Source organism: Canis lupus, chromosome 11 (genome assembly GCF_048164855.1).
Source record: "Canis lupus baileyi chromosome 11, mCanLup2.hap1, whole genome shotgun sequence".
Classification (NCBI taxonomy): domain Eukaryota; kingdom Metazoa; phylum Chordata; class Mammalia; order Carnivora; family Canidae; genus Canis; species Canis lupus.
In genome coordinates, this window is record NC_132848.1 from 71,462,452 (window position 1) to 71,478,475 (window position 16,024).

Here is a 16,024-nt window from a genome sequence, read left to right on the forward strand (position 1 = left end):
GCGAGGAGGGTGTTGGAGGCCACCCTGGGAGGGAGACAATGAAAGGGGGGGGAGGGGGACCCTGGAGAGCGGCAGGAGGATCCAGACCCGTGCTCTCCACTTCCGGTGAGTGGGGCCCTGGGCACAGAGCCTCCAGCAGAGCCTGAGCGCGGGGTCCGAGCCTCACAGGGTACCGGGTCCACGAGTGAGAAGGTGGCGGCACCAGGAGCCTCCCAGATCCTGGGGTGACCCTGTGAGGAGGGGCCCACAATGACAGCACTAGAGCTCCCTCCCATCACGTAAGGTGGGAGGTCAGGGTGGGAGCAGAGTTGAGGTCAGGAGCGTGTCTTGCCCTCCGGGATGGTGGACCGAGGTTCACGCTGCCCCCGAGGCTCCCCTCAGTCCCCTGACCACACCACCCGTGTGCACAGCGCTCTACAGAGTGCTTGGCAACAGTCCATTCAGCCCCCGAGTCCTGCCATTAACCACATGAAAGAAAGAAAGCCCAGAAAATGGAGCAGACGCGCTCAGGCTCAGCTGGGGAGTAGGAGGGCAGGATGAAGCCTGCGCTCTCCGACGCCCGGGCCAGGCCCTCTGCGGCACGTCACTGCCACCTGCACCACTGCGCCCGCGGCCGGCCTCTGGGTCACCAGCGGGGCAGGCTCCCCCAGAGCACACACCGCACTATCGCCCAGGTTCCGCAGGCCTGGGAAGGCCTCTGCAGGAAACATCTGGCGGGCCTCCCCTTCCCGGGTGACAGCGCCTGGTGACTCTGCAGGATGCACTGATGGCGGTTTCTGACACCGGCTGTGTGTCCGCTTGAGTGGGCCGTGAAGGCTTAGGTGTTGACAAGAGCCCCGATCATGACCGGGAAGTCAAAACCAAAACGTATAAGTGGTTCCCAGACCGATGGGAAAAATCTACAAACCCGCTAGCGACCCAGAAGCGCTCACGGACTTAAAAAACGGGCACAAGACACGAAGGGACATTTCTCCAAAGAAGACATCGGGCCGGCGACAGGCACGTGCACGGGGCTCGGCAGCGCTGGCGCGGGAAACCATCCAAGCGACCCTGAGCCACCGCGTCACAGCTGCCGAATGGCTGCGAGAGCTCGCGAAGTAGGGGCTGTGGGTGAGGGTGCAGAGGAGGAGGGACCGAGGCGACCGCCTGGGACCCGGGCGACCCCTGTGCAGAAGCGTGAGGCCTCCTCGAAAAGGGAAAGCAGGGCGACGACCCTACGGCCCAGGAATCGCGCTCCGGGTATTTACATCGAAACTACAGAAGCCCTGATCCCAGGGGTACATGGCCCCCCGTTTCTCAGCAGCATTATTTGCGACCGGCAGGCGGGGCGGCCGCGCAGGTGTCCCGAGATGGGACGGACAGAGGGCCCTGCACACACCTGGGCCACGGCCCTGCGAAGAGGCCGTCCTGGGGCCCACGTGGAGGGAGCCACCGGGCGTGATGCGCGGGGAAGTCAGGGACAGGCAAGCAGCCCACGATGTCACTCACACGTGGAATTTAAGAAACAAAATGAATGAACAAAGGAAAAAGGAGACAAACCGAAACCCGGAGAAGGACCTGACCACCAGAGGGGCCTCGGCGCGGGGCGGGCGGGCGGCGGTGGGGTGCCGGGGCCAGGATCCCTTAAGTTTTTTAATTAAAAAGAAAAAAAATCTAGAAAGAACCATGTTTAAAAAGAGGGATGTATTGTTTCCAAAACTATATGTTTATTTCTGTAGCTGGCATCGCTCCATTTAAATGTTCTCACTGGGGGATCCCTGGGTGGCGCAGCGGTTTGGCGCCTGCCTTTGGCCCAGGGCGCGATCCTGGAGACCCGGGATCAAATCCCACGTCGGGCTCCCGGTGCATGGAGCCTGCTTCTCCCTCTGCCTCTCTCTCTCTCTCTCTCTCTCTGTGTGTGACTATCATAAATAAATAAAAATTTTAAAAAAATAATAAAATAAAAAAAAAAATAAATGTTCTCACTGATGAGGTGGTTTTAACACTCCTGCAGGGTGCCTGGGGGGCTCTGGGGTTGGGCACCTGCCTGCGGCCCACGGCATGACCCCGGGTCCCGGGATCGAGTCCCTCATCGGGCTCCCCACAGGGAGCCTGCTCCTCCCTCTGCCTGGGTCTCTGCCTCTCTCTCTGGGTCTCTCAGGAATAAATAAATTTAAGAATTTTTTAAAGTGTCCTGCATGTATTATCTAATAAAATATCCATATACTTAAAGGAAACATAAATGCCCACTAAATTGATGTTGTAGCTGTTGCTGTAATACCTATTAGACTGACAAAGTCTTTCCCTTATACTATTGATGGGAATATAAATTAACACAACTTTCCTACACACACACACACACAAACACACACACCCCAAAAGCCTTAAAAATATTCACATGCTTAACAACATGCTATCTTTGACTGGATCCCAGAATGGATAAAGGACATTAATAAGAAAACTAACAAAAACCAAGTAAGTCTGGAGCTTAGTTAATAGTAACGTAACAACGTTAATGTCTTGGGTTTGATGAATATACTCATTTAGGTGAGATAGTATTAGAGGGAGCTGTGTGAAGGGGATATGGGAACTGTACTATTTTGCGACTTTTTTGTAAATCTAAAATCATTTCAAAACGAAAGGTTTATTTTTTAAATGTTCTTTTACCCAAAGACCTCATTTCTAAGATTTTATCTCAAAACTTATCAGAGATGTACAGGGCTCCTGGCCGGCTCAATCAGTACAGCATGCAACTCTGTTTCTTTTTCTTTTCTTTTCTTTTTTTTTAAGATTTATTTATTTATTTTAGAGAGACAGAGTGCAAGCAGGGGTGGGGCAGAGGGAGAATCTCAGCTCCCAGCTCCCAGCTGAGCTTGGGGCCTGACATGAGGTTGAACCAACCACCCTAAGATTATGACCTGAGCCGAAACCAAGATTCAGACGTTCCGCTGACTGAGCCACGCAGGTGTCCCAGGCACGCAATTCTTCATCTCAGGGTCACGAGTTCAAGCCTCATGATGGGCATAGAGCTTACCTAGAAAAAATATTTAAAAAACACAACCCAAAAAAATTAAAAAAAAAAAAAAAAAACAAAAACACAACCCCGGGATCCCTGGGTGGCTCAGCAATTTAGCACCTGCCTTTGGCCCAGCGTGACCCCGGGGTCCCGGGATCGAATCCCACATCAGGCTCCCTGCGGGGGGCCTGCTCCTCCCTCTGCCTGTGTCTCTGCCTCTCTCTGTGTCTCTCATGAATGGATGAATAAAACCTTTAAAAAACACACACACACAACACCTAGCACATTTTTTTAAAAAACCTAACATATTTTTTAAAAAATGTATCTGAGATACAGATGGACATTTACATACAAAGATACTGCACCACCCGTGATAATCACAAAAATGTGGAAATTATCTACATGTCCTAGAATAGCGGGTTAATCAAATAATGCATCAAGTGATGATAGAACGTGGTCAGAAACAATATTATATTTACTGACATGGAAAATGCTTACAGTAGAAGGTAAAGTGAAAGAATTAAGACACAAAACTATATATTTTTGAATTCAATACATTTTCCAGTCATGTACATAAAGAAGATACGAAATACACTGATAAATAAAATCTTTTAAAAAAGTGGGATGGCTGGGTGGCTCCGTGGTGGAGCGTCTGTCTTCTGCCCAGGGTATGATCCTGGGGTCTCGGGATCGAGTCCCACGTCGGGCTCCCTGCATGGAGCCTGCTTCTCCCTCGGCCTCTCTCTGTGTCTCATGAATAAATACATAAAATCTTTTAAAAAAAATAGATGATATATTAAAGGTAGTTATTGCCGGGTCATATAGCGAATCTTATTTTCTTCTGAGTACATATGCATGTGTCATAAATTTCCTACAAAGAACATGTTTATAATCGGGAAAAAAAGGTATCAAAAAAAACCAAAAAAACAAAAACAAAAACAAAAAAGGTATCAAAATCCCCAATTCACGGCAGCTCCTCAAAAAGTTAAACACAGAATCACTATATGACCCGGGAATCCCGCTCCCGGTAAACACTCGAGGCCGCCGAGGGCTGACGTCCACACTAGCACCTGCACGTGCGTGTCGGTAGCAATATGGTTCGTAACAGCCACCGCGCAGGAACCATCGGAACCACCGCCACCAGGTCATTCTGAAGATCTCCTAACTTGAGGGAAGGAGCGCAGGTGGGGGTCGTGACCTGAGCCTCAGGCAGACGAGTCACCGACTGAGCCCCCGGGTGCCCCAAACTGTACATTTTAAAGGGCGAATTTTGTGGTTTGTGAATTATGATATCTCAAAAAAACAAAAAAAAAAAAAGAGAGAAAGGAAAATTCCCTTGCCACATGCTCCGTTTCACTGCCCCTCACAATCTTCTTTCACAAAAGCGTTTTCCTTCCTTTTGCGTGGCGCTCAGCTGCTGCTGTCCGTGCCCCCCCCCCCGGCCGTGCGGGCCCCGTGGCCGTCCACACAGCGTGGCCCGAGTCCCGAGGCGGCGGCTGTGACTCTCCCCCTGATCGGGTCGTTCCCAGCCGCCCCCGCCCCAGGCCCCAGAGCCAGGCCCCCTTGGCCCCTCGGGGGGGGGGCTCGCCCCAAGCTGCCCCGCACCCTGCCGGCGTCTAGAAGATACACGTTTCCTGAGACTTCGAGTTCAGCAGCTCTGTGGGAACTGATCCGGCGGGCGGGCTGAGACACGGGCGACAGGGCCGCTGTGACCGGGCGCAGGGACGGGCAGGCTCGCGGCCAACGTGGGGGGGCTGGGTGCACCCGTGCCCCTGTGCGGCCCGAGGGGTCGGCCCTGGCTGTCACCCCCCGGCAGGGGGACCGCAGGCCTAGGGCCCCTCCAGACCCCCCGCGAGGATGACACACGGCAGGGGGACGCGGGAAGGCCTGGCACGGCGGCAGGTTGGCCCGTCCCCTGGCCCGGGGGCCGCACGGGGGCACGCTTGGCGCCCTTGGTGCCCGGGGTTCCCGGGCGTCTCTCTGGAGCCCTCATCCTACTGGGCGCCCGAGGCCCCGGGTGGCCTCCCAGGGACACGCTTCCTGCGCGACTGGGCCAAGGGGACAGTGGAGGGAAGAGTCACTGCTGAAGAAGTAAAAGTAGGACGAGGCGAGTGAAGGTGCTCCACGGCCTGAGGCTGTGCGCTGTGCGCTGTGGGCCGCGAACCCGGCCAGAGGCCGCGAGAAGGAGGCGGCTCGGGGAGCCCTGAGGGGGGGGCGGGGGGGGATGCTCCCCTGCTGCTCCAGGCGCCACAGGCCACGGTGAGGAAAGGGAGGCCCGATGCAGGGAACGGAGGGGGCCCTTCCCGCTCTTGCACTTGGGCCGCGGGCACGGCGGCGGGCGGGTAGCGATGGGCAGCAGCACTGCCGTGTAGCCACCTCCGGCCGTGGGCGCAGCAGGCCCCGAGGACGCAGCAGGCCCTAAAGCCGTGGATGCAGCAGGCCCCAAGGACGCAGCAGGCCCTGAGGACGCAGCAGGCCCCAAGGCCGTGGATGCAGCAGGCCCCGAGGACGCAGCAGGCCCCGAGGCCATGGATGCAGCAGGTCCCCGAGGCCATGGGCACAGCAGGCCCCGAGGACTCAACAGGCCCCGAGGCCGTGGACGCAGCAGGTCCCCAAGGCCGTGGGCGCAGCAGGCCCCGAGGACACACCAGGCCCCGAGGATGCAGCAGGCCCCGAGGCCGTGGACGCAGCAGGCCCCATGTACACAGCAGGCCCCGAGGACGCAGCAGGCCCCGAGGCCGTGGACGCAGCAGGTCCCCAAGGCCGCGCCCGCTCGCCCCAGCGGTGCCTCAGCATAACATCCTATTTTACTGCAGTTTCTGCGAAGCCTGGTCCCTGGAGCTTACGTTGTGGAGGCACAGCCTGGGCGAACGGCTGTTCCTAGGGGAGCGCTATTGCTCCCCACCCGAGAGCAGGAGCCCCGCTACGTGTGGGCGGTAAGGGGGGGCCAGGACGGCACGCACAGCTCGCCCTCGTATCTGTGCTCAATTTTAAGACCACGGGAAACTGCTGGGATAAAAGAGCGGCCCCACGATTCATGGGGTGTCCCGAACACACGGCCTGGGGGCGAGGGCGATGGGGGCGGCGCCCACGTGGGTGGCGGGCGTACACAGGGATCCCTGTTCCATCTTCCTAATTTGCTGTAAACCTAAAAGTGTTCTGAAAAAGAAAAAGGTTTTAGGGGAGGAAGAAGGCACTGCTGCCGTAAAACACGTCTCTAACCCACTGCCTTCCTTCCCTAAAGGCTGGGAGCTCTGCTCATGAAGGAGGAGCACCCGCCGGAGGTCCCGAGCCCACGAGCAGGCAGGAGCCGGGGGGCAGACGGGCAGGAAGGGGCGCCCCAGAGCCCCTGTGCCCCCCCCTCCGCTCAGCGAGCAGCTGCTGGGGCGCCTGCCCCATGTCCCCCGTGGGCAGCTGCTGGACCGGGCGGGACATGGAGACGCCCCCACCCGCCCCCGTTGGCCTTGGGATCCTTGGCCCCAGGCCCCGCGTGCGCCCTTTAGCAGACAGTGTCCTGGCCTGTTTACTTAGCCATAAAATGCGGCCGAGCCGACACCACCCGTCTCCCAGGATGTGATGTGTCACCACGCCACCAAGGACGCCCAGCACAGGGCCAGCCGCCCAGGAGCACGCAGGGGACGTCGTGTGCCGCCCGCGGGCCTGGACCTGCTCAGCCGGCCTGGCCGCCCCAGCGCCCCCAGGACACGGCCAGGGACAGCCCGGCCCGACAGGCACCGCAACCCCACAGGCCCAGGGATGCCTGGGGAGCGAGTCACGGTTCCGGGGCTGCTGTGGAGGAGCGAGGCCTCTGCGCCGCCCCCACCAGCCTCCCCTGAGGCCCGGGCCGCGTTGCCCTCGACGCCCCTGCGCGGCGGTGACCTCGGGGACACGGGGGGACTTTGCCGCGGGCCGGGGTTGACGGAGATCCTTTAACACCCGCCCCCCTGCGACCCCCCCACTGAGCCCACTCCCAAGGGGGCCGGCGGCACCTTGCCTTGCCCCCTCCCTGGCGCTGCCACAGCCTCGCCCGCTGGGGCCCGTCGGGCCGCGTCCACCCCGGCTCACAGAGCGCAAGGGGCACACGCAGCCCGCGGGCGGCCTTCCCCCCAAGCCCCGCCACCTGGACTTCGGTCCCGGCACGAGGACCCTGCTGTATCACACGCGAGGTGTCGCATGCGGAGAAGAGCCAGGAGCTTCATCGAACATCTAAGGCCCAACATGCCTTGGGCCCAGGGTGACCCCGGGGTCCCGGGATCGAGTCCCGCGTCGGGCTCCCTGCATGGAGCCTGCTCCTCCCTCTGCCTGTGTCTCTGCCTCTCTCTCTCTATCTCTCTCTGTGTCTCTCATGAATAAATAAATAAAATCTTAAAAAAAAAGAATCAAATTTCTACTAGTTAAAATTGGCTGGTCTTTCTCTACCCCTCACATGATATTCCTACTAGGAAAAAATAGAAAATTTTATTACGCAGTTTCTTAAAACCACCAGTGGACCAAGCCTCACTCTACCGCTAGCCCGGGATGCAACAGCGCGTGGCTCTGCAAACCTCTGAAATCTTTTCAAAGACTTTTGACAGTGTTATTTTAGTTTATTATTGTTATTCTCCCCCAACAGAAGAAACGTTGCATCGTTTTGTAATCAAACCGCATTTGCGAACATCGGCAAGAGGCTGTGTAATGTCTTACGCACGCACACAGCAAAATCATCTATTGTCAACACACAAACGTCCTGGTGGTGTGACACGTCTCCCACCCACTGCCCTCTACCCAGTGTTCCCTTCTCAGATCCATAAATGACCTTCATCTCAGAAACACTCGGCGCTGCCCTTCCCTCACTGATTGGAGCACCCCTGCAGTCGTTCGGGGTGACTCGCAGAGGCAGATCTGGGGACAGGGAGGCCGGGGAGCCTCGAGGGGACAGGCTACCAAAGCAACAGGTACCTGGCCCTGCCCCAGGGAGTGGGCCATCTTCAGGCACCGCAGTGAAGAGGGTGCAGTCTGTCCTCCACCCACCCCTGCTACTCCCTAAAAAACACACTCCTGCCCAAATGCCAGCAGTTTTGTCCTGCCCTCTGGTCATTTAGGTCACCCCGCCCAGGCCTGCCATCCCCAGGGAGTGCCCGTCTCAGAGTCTCCGCTCCACATCTATCTCCGGGGCATCAGGGAGCCATCAGCCAGCTCTCAGGCGGGAAAGTATTCGTGCACAAATTCACTTTGATGAACAATGGAATCCAACAGAAATGGAGGGACTGTAGGCTGTGAGGCAGCCGAGGGCTGCGGTGGGGAGGGCTGCCCTGTGAACCTGAGATGAGAGCGTGCCCCAAACCAGGGAGAGTACGGCTAGCCCTGATCAGGATCAGCTCAACAGCATCAGATGCATCCAGAATCACTGAGGTTCCAATAAAATACCTTTCCTAAAAAGTGAAGCTTCCAAAAAATGAAAATAAAAACAAAGTGAAGCTTCCATTGCCAAAACAGTATTTTAATTACTTTAGGGGGAAATCTTGCTAAAATGTGGCCCACGTAGGGCTCCTGGGGGGCTCAGTCAGTCAAGCATCTGCCTTCAGCTCAAGTCATGATCCCAGAGTCCTGGGATCCAGCCGGTCGGGCTCCCCGCTCATGGGAAGTCTTCTCTCTCTCCCTCTCCCCCTCAGCTTGTGCACGCTCTCCTCCTCTCTCTCAAATAAATAAACAAAATCATTTTTTTTAAAAGTGTGAAAAAAAAGCAAATAAAATAAAATTAAAAATCAAAAAAATGTGGCCCACAGTTCCCTGTTGCCTTAAAAACTACCCTTTCCCCGGACACCCGGGGTGGCTCAGTCGGTTAAGCATCTGACTTCAGTTCAGATCATAATCTCAGGGCCCAGCATCAGGCTCCCAGTGGGGAGTGGGGAGTGTGCTGCACCTGCTCCCTCTGCCTTGTTCATGAGCACACTCTCATAAATAAATTAAATAAATAAATAAATAAATAAATCTTTAAAAAACAAACACTGACGTGGTCCTCATTATGAGCATTCCCTGCGGAACAAGACGATAATGTGATCATGTTTCCTGATTGTCCCCCTGGCCTTCCCCACGGCCTTCACTTTCTTGGCATCTACGTGTCTGAGTCTAAAAACTACCTACCAAAAATAATAAAATAAAATAAAATAAAATAAAATAAAATAAGTAAAATAAATAAAAACTACCTATCAGCCCCACCTTCCAGCCTTCCAGGCTGTTTCCTCTCATCTGAAGTGGCTGAGAAGTCAGACAGCCACTCTTATTAGAGCAGTGCGCTAAGTAAGGGGCAACAGACGGGAGGCCCTCAGAAGGCTAAAGCACCTGGCTTAGATGCAAGGATTTTGATGGAGCTATTTCTACAGATCCTACTTCCAATAACTCCCAGTTTAGGGCTAAAGTCCAAAGAGAGGGATGCCTGGGTGGCTGGGTTGAGCGTCTGCCTTTGGCCCCGGGCGTAATCCTGGAGTCCCAGGATCGAGTCCCACGTCGGGCTCCCTGCATGGAGCCTACTTTTCTCTCTGCCTCTGTCTGTGTCTCTCATGAATAAAAAATAAAAAATTCTTTAAAAATAAAATAAAGTCCAAAGAGAGATGAGGCTTCAAGACTCAGTCCCACCAGAAGGTTCCTTCCAGATATTTATCACCCACCCTTTGGCTGGTAGGAAGTTTCTATTACTGTGATGCTGACGCAGAACTCCGCGCTTTGCTCTTCTCCGTGTGCTAGTCCCGGCCCTGCCGGGGGAGCGGCGCTGCTGAGCCCCTCGAGGCCCGGGGCCTTGCCTCCCGAGGAGCTTCATCAAGAGGGATGAGGGCACAGCCCTGCGATACCTTACAGGCCTCAACCTCCTGCCCCAGCACTGGGGCGGCACCTGTGACCGTGGCCGCTATATGGCGTGACCACCCGGGACGGTGAAGGGAGACCCCACGGGGAGGGCAGGGCACCAGCAGGCGGACCAGCACCAGGGCACACGCCCGCTGGCACCGTCACGTGCCAGCTCTCCGAGGAACCCAGAGGCTGGTGTCAGGACAGGGCCACCTGGCCTGTGTTTGGAGCTCTTCCGAGCAATGATCTCACTCTGCATTTTTCGCCCCGTGGGTTGTGACCCACTACTGGGTTACGAAATCAGTTTAGTGGGTCACGGCCAGCAATTTTCTTTAAAAAGTAAATAGAACAGAAGATATCCAAGTGCATCGCACACAACGAGGGGGTTATCTTTATAAAACTTTTGCTTCGGTTTCACTTATCTGTGTGTCGGTGTGTGGGGCGGTTGGGACAGGAGATAGATTTCTCACAGGGAGCGGTGGTCAAGGAAGTTTGGGACGCAGTAACCGAAGAGCACGCACGCATCCTGCGGCTCATCTCCCCGGGACCCGTCTCTGCTACCGCCCACCTCTGATGAGAGGTCCACAGGACTCTTCAAGGTCCTCAGGTGGCGGCACCTGGAAGGCAAGGTCGGTTGGTCGGTCGGGAAGCCTCCTTGGACAGAGCGGGGCGGGCTGCGGCACGAGCAGGGGCAGGGAGGGCGCAGCAAGGCTGGAAGGAGAGGCGTGGGCAACGTGGGCAACGGGCGGGGGGGACGAGGCGGGGGACCTGTGGGCCGGAGCTGCAGACGCCGCCTTCCTGGGGGCAGGCTAGGGGCTGAGGTTAGAGCTGCCGGGGAGGAAAGCTGGTCTGCCTCCAAGCACCCCCTTGCAAAGTTACCTGTGACCCTGGGTGGGAGTGGGGGGTCAGGCCTGGTGCCCCCCTCTCTCAGGGATAGTGCCTGCTTTTCTTTTGCCAATTTAAATTTAACTTTCAGTTAACTATTAAAATGAAAAATTCAGTTCCTCAGTTATAGTAGCCACATCCTGGCCCCCCGACAGCCACATGTGGCTGGTGGCCCGCCTACGGTGCGGCGCAGAACGTTCCCACCAAAGCAGCAGCGTCTACTGGACAGACACATTCTGGGTTTTTTTTTAAGATTTTATTTATTTATTCACGAGAGACCCAGAGAGAGGCAGAGACACAGGCAGGGGGAAAAGCAGGCTCCCTGCAGGGAGCCCGATGCGGGACTCGATCCTGGGTCTCCAGGATGACCCCCTGGGCCGAAGGCAGGTGCTGAACCGCTGAGCCCCCCGGGCTGCCCTGGACAGACACATTCTAGAACGAGAAAATGCTCCGCTCATTCTAGGCGCCTCCCCCCAGGAATCCAACAGCTTCTGTTACGTCTGTTAAACCTGCAGGTCTAAGTGTCTCTGGAGACGTAGCGGAATGACTTAAATTCTTACCAAAGGGCAACGGGCGATATGAACAGAATGAAGAAAGCCAGAGTCTAAGAAGCCATCGACGGGAGGCCGCGCATAGGACGGAGGGACGTCAGACGATAAGACGCGGCCCTGGCCACGCGAGCTGCCTGGGGGTCCAGAGAATGAGGATAAGCTCCTCTATCGGGGGATGTGGAAAACCTTGAGAACTGGGAGGAAGTGACCCACAGTCATTATTCATCTTCAAGTGAGTCCGTTCCCAGCAGCCGTCAGCAAGGGGGCTCGACCCCAGGAGTAAGCGCTTCTCCCCTTGTAGGAAGGGAGCAGGAAGAGTGGGCGCAGGCCTTTCCGGGGGGACGCCCGTCCTTGGCCCTCCTCCGCTCCCTGCACTTGCTTTACCACTAGGTCCAGGCCTCCAGCTCCTTCACACCAATGACTCCCCGAGAAATAACACCCGCGCGGGCCTAGGGGCTCCAGTGCTAACTGGTCATCGCTACCAGGAGCCTCCCGCAGCAGGCCCAGGAGAACCCGAGCCGTCCGCGGCCCCCTGGCCCCCTCCTGTGTTCTGGTTTCTGGCTCATCCTCCACTTGCTCACTCCATCATCCAGGTCAGCACCCGTGAGTCACCCCAGACTCCTCCCCCTCCTTCCTTGCTCCCCACCCAAGGTCGCCACGTCCGGGCCACCTCTCCACTCTGCCACGACTCTGCGCAGCTCGGACCCTCTCCAGCCCTCACCTTCACAGGGCCCAGCCACCGGTCTTCCTGCTTCCAGTCACGACCACCCCCAGCCCAGTGGTTCTTAACCATAGATGAGCAACAGGTCACTTGGAGAGGCATTTAAAATCGAGACTCTGACTCAGTAGGTCTGGCCAGGTGGAGCACGTGTATTTTGCAAAAGTGCCCCAGGTGGCTGTGATGCGTGTCCTTCATTAAGAACCACTGCCTCCTCCCCCTCCTCCTCCTCCTTCTTATTAATAACAACAAAAACAACAATTAACATTTTTTTGTGCGCTCACATGTCCTGCCTCATGTAATCTTCATGACAACCTTGTGAGGTAGGAGCTATCATCTACTCCCATTTTACAGTTGTTGAAACTGAGGCGCAGAAGTCCCACGGCTAGTGACGGGAGGACCAGAACACGACCCTCCACTCCTTGCCACTCTGCTCTCTACACCACTGCTCCCTCCTGAACACCCTCCAAAGACCGTTCCAGAAAAAGCTGGAAGGGGCACCTGCGTGGTTCAGTCAGTGAAATATCTGACTCTTGATTTCGACCCAAGTCATGATCTCAGGCTCGAGCAATGGAGCCGGGTGCTGGGTTCCACATGCTGAGCCAGGAGTCTGCTTGAGACTCTCTCTCCCTCTGCCCCTGCCCCCTCCTCATTCACAAGCACGCACGCTCTCTCTCTAAAATAAATAAATCTTAAAAAAAAAAAAAGATACGAACTTACACACTCATGATTTCCCTCTCTATCCAATCTCCCACCGCAGCTTCTTAACACCATAAGAAATATCTTGATCAGGAGGGTGGCAATAGAGTAGACACATTATAAAAATTCCCTAAGAAGGATGCTTAGGACTTCTGACTTCACTGTATGTTCACTACTCCTCGGTAAAAAAAAAAAAAAAAAAAAAAAAAATCCTGAAAAAAGTCACTTAGGAAATAAAAAGAAAGAAGAAAAAAGAAAAGAAAGAACCAAGCAAATGTGAAATAGGTAAAAACATGCATGCACAGAAGAAGCTAGAAAGAAGCGATCACAGTGTTGGAGATTATGAAGAATTCTTTCTGGAATAACACATTAAAAAACAGATTAGGAGAAGATCCCCAGAGCTCATCCACAGGGAAATCCTTAGAGGAGACCAGGCTTGGAGAGGGCACGGCCTGGAGGCAGGGTTGCCTGCAAGATGGACAGGAAAACGCCGGCGCGGGCGGGCTGGGCGACAGCGGGGAGCATAGGGCTACGCATTCTAGAGACACAGGAGCTCTGAGGGTCCACAGGACTGTCTTTGGGTCAGAGACTGTGGAATGGCCCACGTGGAGGTCCGCGGTAGTGAGGGGCTTCTTCCTTGAAGAGGCCATGTGATTTCTACACCAAGAAGAAAGTCCAGCCCCATGAAGTCTGGGTCCCGGTATGTTTGGTGCTTATGAATGCAAAGGACTCCACTGGGATCTCCCATGTTTCCAGCTCCACTATGCAGTCCAAGGGAGAGGACGTGGCACCTTGATTTTGAAGTCGACCTTAAAAGACCAAAGAAAACTCGGAGAAAGAGTCCGACGACATATACCTCACACTAGCGCCCATTAAGATACATTTGGAGAAAATGTGATCAAAACAGAAGGAACTGGTGTACAACAGACAATTCCCTGGAAAAGACCAGAGAGGCCTAGAGCACACCCAGAGCAGACCCAGGCATACGGGGAAAAGTCCTGCAAGACGGAGTCAGCATGTCAGACCTTGAGGCTAAGGACGGATATCTTAGTCATTAGTTAGTAGGAAAAAAGAATTTAATCCTTAACTCTTACAATTCACCAAAATATGACAAATTCCACCTAGATTAAGAATTAAATGTAAATTTCTTTAAAAAAAGAAACCATTTGGTGTCCCTGGGTGGCTCAGCAGTTTAGTGCTGCCTTTGGCCCCGGGAGTGATTCTGGAGTCCCAGGATCGAGTCCCACGTCGGGCTCCCCGCATGGAGCCTGCTTCTCCCTCTGCCTGTGTCTCTGCCTCTCTCTCTCTATGTGTGTCTCTCATGAATAAATAAATAAAAACATTAAAAAAATAAACCATTTTTAAATAAATAAATAAATAAATAAATAAATAAATAAATAAATAAATAAACCAACCATTTAAGTATTGAGAATTTGTATAAATATATAATTTAGCAGCAGAGAAAAGCTTTCTAGCTCTTCCCCTAAGCGGCCTAAGGTGAAAACCTCTGAAAATGGTTCACTATTCACTTGACCCAGAAAACCCTACAAAATCAAGAAATAAATAGGTTCAAATCTTCACGTCCACTTTAAGAACACGCGTGAAGCTGCCCGGGCCATCAAGGACACGCATATCTGAAACGCCACCAAGTATCTGGAAGATGTCACTTTGCAGCAGCCGTGTGCGCCATTCCATCGCTACAGTGTTGAGTTGGGAGGTGGGCCCAGGCCAAGCAGCGGGCTGGGCACAGGGTCGGTGGCCCAAGAAGAGTGGTGAATTTTTACTGCACGTGCTTAAAAATGCGGATCGTAATGCAGAACTTAAGGGTTTACGTGTAGATCCTCTGGTCACTGAGCACATCCAGGTGAACAAAGGCCCCAGGATGCGGCGTAGAACTCACAGGGCTCATGGTCAGATTAACCCAATCACGAGCTCTCCCTGCCACGTCGAGACGATCCTTACTGAAAAGGAGCTGATTGCTCCTACACCAGGCTGCACAGAAGAAAAAGATATTCCAGAAGAAACCGAAGAAACGGAAACGTATGGCCCAGGAGTGGATTCTGCGTAGAGTAAGTGGAACATAACAAAACAAAACCCTTGTAAGCCTGACACAAAGGCAGAGACATGCTTAGCCTAGAGATCCAAATACCAAGGAGTCTTCGGCCCCAGGAACCTCCATCAGCAACCCCACGGAGAACTGTGACCGTCCCTGCCCGTCCCCCACCCCAGCTCTCACGTATTCCAGATTCTGGCTCTCTCCACCTGCTCCGTCTCCCGCCCAGGTCAGTACCCCTGAGCCACCCAGCTCCTCCCATGCCTTCCTCCTTCCTCACCTGGAAGCTTACCACTTCTTGGCCACCTCTCCATCCTGCATCAATCTGCCGGCTTGATCCTCTCCGGCCTGGCCCTGACTGGAGGCCTCCTCCCGCCACCGTTACCAGCTCGAGGACCGCCCATGGGCCTCTCGGTTCCTCGTCACCGCCACACTGGCCCAGTGGTTTAGAAAGCCTATAAAGACCACCTTGATTGCATGCACATTTTACCTTTGTGAATGCTTAAATAGCAAACAAACCTAAATGGCAAATGACAATCTAGGATAAAATATTTGTTATAGGGGATCCCTGGGTGGCTCAGCGGTTTGGCACCTGCCTTTGGCCCAGGGCGTGATCCTGGAGTCCCAGGATCGAGTCCTGCGTCGGGCTCCCTGCATGGAGCCTGCTTCTCCCTCCTCCTGTGTCTCGCCTCTCTCTCTCTCTATCATGAATGAATAAATTAAATAAATAAATAAATAATAAATATTTGTTATATAAAAAAGGCAAAGACTTAATAGCTTGAATATGTATCAAGTTCTCTTTTAAAGCAAAAGGACAAAAAAAGAATAAGCCACACTAAATAATGAAATACTGCACAAACGAAATGAAAAAAAGAACATACCAAATAGAAAACTAAATAAAGCACATAATCAATTCTTCTAAAGAGAATTACCAATAACTAATTGGCCTGTAAAAAAAGAATCCAAGTAATAAAAAAACAATTTAAAAAAAAAGCAGAAAAAAAAAACAAAAATTAAAAAAAAGCAGAATGGGCAGCCCGGGGGACTTAGGGGTTTGGCACCACCTTCCACCCAGGGCGTGATTCTGGGTCCCGGGATCGAGTTCCACGTTCGGCTCCCTGCAGGGAGCCTGCTTCTCCCTTTGCCTGGTCTCTGCCTCTCTCTGTGTATGTCTCTCATGAATAAATAAATAAAATCTATAAATAAATAAATAAATAAATAAATAAATAAATAAATAAATAAATAAATAAAATATAATAGCAACAATGAAATACTATTTTTGCTTATCAAATTTTCAATTT

At 53.8% G+C, this 16,024-nt stretch overlaps 1 protein-coding gene and 1 long non-coding RNA gene across 2 annotated transcripts in view; one reads left to right on the top strand and one right to left on the bottom strand.

Annotated features, from left to right (window-relative positions):
- The window catches only part of LOC140642220 (uncharacterized), a 91,159-nt gene that overhangs the window by 7,259 nt on the left and 67,876 nt on the right, over positions 1-16,024 (bottom strand). The gene's annotated exons all lie outside the window — the stretch shown is intronic.
- On the top strand, positions 10,052-14,080 carry LOC140600446 (uncharacterized). The gene is made up of 3 exons (XR_012003721.1): positions 10,052-10,446; positions 11,218-11,846; positions 12,326-14,080. It is a non-coding gene; the product is annotated as an uncharacterized lncRNA (long non-coding RNA).